We start from the raw sequence: 5,360 nt of genomic DNA on the forward strand, positions 1-5,360 counted from the left end.
CCCCCCCCCCCTCCTCCCACCCTCCTACTCCGGGGAGATTAACCTATACAATATTGTATATATCCCGTCTTCTTTTATTGGCCAAAATCAAGAGGTTCAGCTGATGAAATGTCTAAAAAATTTCAAACCACGCTCAATCAGAAATTAAAACTTTTCTAATTATCTTATTTTCTTTAAAAAAATATTTATTTCTAAATAATTTTTATATAATATCAATTATTTATGTAGCCGTTACAGCTCAACCTGTTTTATGAAAATTTTTAGTGTTTGTAGTCTATATGGTAAACTAAGTTTTAAGGATAAATTTCTAGTTCTGAGATTATGAATCCATTTTCCTGTTGTTGCAGTAAACTCAATTGTATGTATTTCTAACTCTATTAGACCGCAGGTACAAAATTTATAAACTATATACATTACATACAACTAAAGTGTAGTAAAGTAAAACCACAGATAAAACAGTAATAATCAAAGTTTGAACTCAACTAAATTGTATGATATGCAAGGAATATAAATGGAACTTCCATAGTGTACTGCAGTTTCTGGGAGGAATGGTATTTTTTTACATTCCTCCCAGAAACTGCAGTACACTCTATATTGTGAAATATTGAAATATTAATTGATTGTAAGCAAAGACCTGCAAAGACTTATAATGTAAAGATAGTTATTTAAGAGGTGTTCGCATTTTTAGTATTGCAATTTACTGTCTCTGGTCGATAAATTAAACAAAAGACGGATGTCACAGCCTGACATGGGATCCATCTTTCACATGAAAAATCCATGAAATATTCTGGTCATAGGAAACTATTGTGTGAATTATCAAAATTAAATGATTTTACCCTACTCGAATACTCAAGGAACACTGATGCAACTTTTCTTGTTTACAAATACCGCCCAGAGAGAACTGGTTTCAATATGTACGCAGAAAATACACAACCGCAATTAACTTTCCTTGCCTTATTACCTTGATTGAAGGTAACAATAATGTTCTATTGCTAAGTTCGCATCCATTCAAAGGTGCATTGCAAACATCAATATGGCTATTCAGTGTTAAATCTTATTTTGATATCTAATCTTTTTATCGATAAACTCAATTCGCACAAAATTTTGTTTTCAAAAAGAACTTACAGGCTTAACTTGAGATGTTTACTGTGCTGGCTAAACCTTAGCTGGAGAATTTTTTAAGACTTTAAGCGCGTCATACTTGACGATTGAACGCTGGATATAGAGTCTGAAAAATCTGAACGTACCCTGCCCTAGTTCTTTACTTCTTAATTAAATTTTAAAAGACTTCCAACTTTTAAAAAGATATTTCATAGAAGTTCCTTCTAACTCCAATACCAAGAAGACAAAATAGAATAGGATAAAGAACATGTTTAAACTAATACATCTTAAAAAACAACTTTTCAAATTGCTGGGCTGACAATTTTCATGAATTTGTTTTAAAGTTAATATTAGTTTAGTATCAAGTTTTGTAAACCAAACCTTTAAACTGCAGCAAATATGAAAGTTTAATGAATATTTAAATTAATGAATAATTTCATAATTTGTATTCTAATTTCCTGCCATATGTTTTGAATATATATTTAACCCTTATACTGCTAAAGGTATTGTAATGTTATATTTCTTAAGTATCATTATTTCTACTTAAAAGATTAGTTGTAATTGGAATAAAATTTTTAACAAATTTTCTGCGTATATTTGTGGATTTTTAAAATAAAATAAAAATCACAAAAAAATGATGTAAGCAATTGATTTTGATTTTATAACTAGAAATGGTTTATTTTCACTTTTAAAAACTCATTTCATTTCATTAATGACGTAGCAAAAAAAAATTAAAAAATGTTAATTTAATCTTTAAAAACTCATATTTTATTGCGAATTATTTTTTCTAAAACGATAGTTTTTTCAGTGAAACAACTTTAATTTCGAAGTTTCGTTTTCACAAGTCTAAAACGATCAGGACGTTAGTTTTAACCCTTTTTTTCTGAAAACGAAGGTTTGTTAGTTTGGAAAAATAATAAACCAAACGAAAAACGATTGATTTTTTGGTCCAATGATCAACAAACACTAACTTAAACCAGTCTGCATAAACATTCGACAAAAATGTTCAGACAGTTGAAACTTTATTGGATAGAAACAAAAATAAACAGACAGATATAGATTAATCTATATATAAATTTGGCATGTCTGTCTGTTTTGGTGTCTGTCTGCTTGTTGTATCCAATAAACGTCAAAACGGCTGAACAGATCGGGCCCACATTTTTTGTGGGACATCACGTGACCACAGGGAAGGTTTATGAATGATAAAAATTAAAAAAAGTGTTTTAAAGGTTTTTAATTTTGTAAAAAAAATTTGAATTCTTGAAAATTCGCGATTTTTTTTTAAATCCGCAAAAATTTGTTCTTCTTTGTTTTAAAATGTAAACAAAAAGAACATGTTCACAATTTAGAAGATGGGCGCAAAGCACCCTAAAAGCCTAGAAAGAAGGGCGCGAAGCGCTTTAATTTCTAGTATTTATATAAACAGACAGATATAGATTAATCTATATATAAATTTGGCTTGTCTGTCTGGGTGTCTGTTTGTTTGTTTGTATCCAATAAACGTCAAAACGGCTGAAGCGATCGGGCCCAAATTTTTTGTGGGACATCACGTGACCACAGGGAAGGTTTATAAATGATCAAAATTTCAAATATTTGTCTCCATCAAAATTCGATCTTCATTGAATTTTTGAAAATTATGAAAATCCACAAAATTCTTTGTGAAAATCCGCGAATTTTTTTGTTTTGTTTTACGATGTACACAAAGAGAACATGTTCGCAATTAATTTTGAAGATGGGCGCGAAGGCTAGTATTTATATAAACAGACAGATATAGATTTATATTTACCAAAAACTTCATAAAGAAAACCTCCAAATTTCCATTCAGTCTCTCTTTCAAGTAATGATTTTGTTTCCTTTGCTTGCAACCATTTTTCTTCTTACTGAAAAAAGTACCACAGAACAGATTTCCTTTCTGCTGTAAATTCAAATTGAGAAATAAAAGAATCCTGAACTACCAAAGTCCATAAGCTACTGGAAGGACCAGATCAGTTATTTGACATAACATAAATTCAGTAAAATTACATACATTTAGTAATTTTCAAAATTAAAAACTTAAAATAATTAAATTTTTTTTAATTAAAAGATTAAATTTGAAACTTTAATCTTGAGAAATGTTAATATTAAGTTTAACTGGTCCTTTTCATCCCTGAACCTTATTGAATTTATGAATATTTAATTAAATTATTCTAAATTATATTCTCTTGACTGCCAACCACCGGGGTAATTATAGGTATATTGGGCCACCAGGCTTTAATAAACTACAAATCTTATTGAAGGGACCATATGTAAGCGTATGTCCGCTGCACAGAAGTCTGATCAAAAATGAATAAGCTTTCTTATCAAAGAAATTGAATCTTTGTTACAAACTATGATTTTCTAATCTCAATATCTTTGTAACCCAATGTCGTAGACCTCAGATATTTCAAACTATGAATTCTGTTAGATGAAAAAATCTAAGTTTAAAATATCAAAGGTTTACACCATCAGGTGGAAAAAATATAGGTATTAGAAAATCAGAGTTTGTTACAAAGACTCAATTCCTTTAAAAACTTATTATTTTCAATTGGAGGTTTTCTAAGAATGCTACTTGAGCATTTCTGAACACGAATACAAAAACAATGCCGAGAAATGATCAGAATTAAACATGTTTCACGCCTTTCTTTGTTTTAATAATTCGTCATTTTTCTTAATTATGATCTTATGTTCTTTGTTAAATGTTAATTAAAGTTGAAATAGAACTCCTTTTAGAATCTTGACTTGCCATAGGACTACAGCCAGGACTCATGTTTGGCCCAATACCACAAAATATATTATTATCAAAATGGCAGGTTTTTTTAATGAAAAATTAATTTCAGGTATGTGTTCCACAGACAAGCTTGCAATTTTGTAAAAGAAATAGTTTAATTTGTAAATGTTTTATAATATTTCATTAATAGGTTTAAAATTTTTTTCTTGATTCCTCTTTTTGCTGTAAAAAAGAATCATCAATCCTACGTTTTCTATGAAAAAGTGATTTCTAAACTAACTTTTTAATATCACAGATCTTTGATGTCGCTGACCTTTTGATATTTTAAATTTTAAATAAGTAGTTGTCAAAGTTGATTGGGTTCAAGCCAATTACTCAGTTCCTACGAGTAGTTCTACTAAAACTGTATCTGTTGCATGTACAACTGAAAGTGCTTGATTGTAAATCAATATCCTCTATGGACAATGGTTATGCCAATAGGATCTTTGGATTCTGCAAAATGAGAAACACTCTAATAGTTCAATGATATCACTGACTGTAAGCATAGTTTCAAGTGGGGTCTTCATGCAAAGATGGCAAACCCGATTAACAACCAAACCCTCGGAACTTTGATCTGATCAAAAATGTGGATTGTGGAAGATAACTTCGATTTTCTGACTCTGTTTAATTCTGACGGTTTCTCCATTAATTCTTAAGCAAGGAATGTGCAAGTCACTTTTGCGACTTCGCAACTATACTATATTTTATTTGCCAACTGTTATAAGCATCCTATTTTTTGTTGCTTTATTAGGCGGGTAATCCTTTAGTTGCCTAATTAGGCGGGCCTAGTTGCTTAGATTAGGCAGGGTTGGACGCATGGCTAGCTGCGCCAGCTGCCTTCCATGGTAGCTGTAAATGTCACAGCTGGGCACACAGACACACACATACGGACAAATATAGCGAGACCCCCTGTCGGGATATTGAACTTGTAACCCCACACCTTTTCCGTTCTGAGCACTGACTAAAAATGGGCTTTTCAGTTGTATTTAGTCTAGATCCTCTTGATGAATGATAAGTGTCTCAAGGCGCTTAAATAATACTGACTAATAGTCACAAATAGCTCTAAAATTTAGAGCTTCGGTCTATCCGAGTCAGGCCTATATAAGCCTACAAACATTGTAATATTTTCAGTTAAGTTCAGGGCCTAGCCCTGGTTAACTCATAACTCACATTATTAATAAAAACCTATTTATTAAATACTAAGAATGATTGTTTAAGCTTATAGCCTTGGACTTGAATAGTATTTATCGTTGTAGAGATAGTTAGGTGTCTCCCAGCTAGTATAAATACTGTTTGAAAAAGAGACTATTGAAAAAAAACACCCGGGTAGAATCTTAGAGTCTGAAACCTAGTCTTAGACACAGGGCCGACATCCTCAGACCCTCTGTTTTTGGAAAAAAATATCAAATTTCACCAAATATATGTAATATGAGCAAAAACCATTAAAATATTTGAGCATTCCTCTCCCCATCCC

Source organism: Eurytemora carolleeae, unplaced genomic scaffold, assembly GCF_000591075.1.
Source record: "Eurytemora carolleeae unplaced genomic scaffold, Eaff_2.0 scaffold1102, whole genome shotgun sequence".
Lineage (NCBI taxonomy): Eukaryota > Metazoa > Arthropoda > Copepoda > Calanoida > Temoridae > Eurytemora > Eurytemora carolleeae.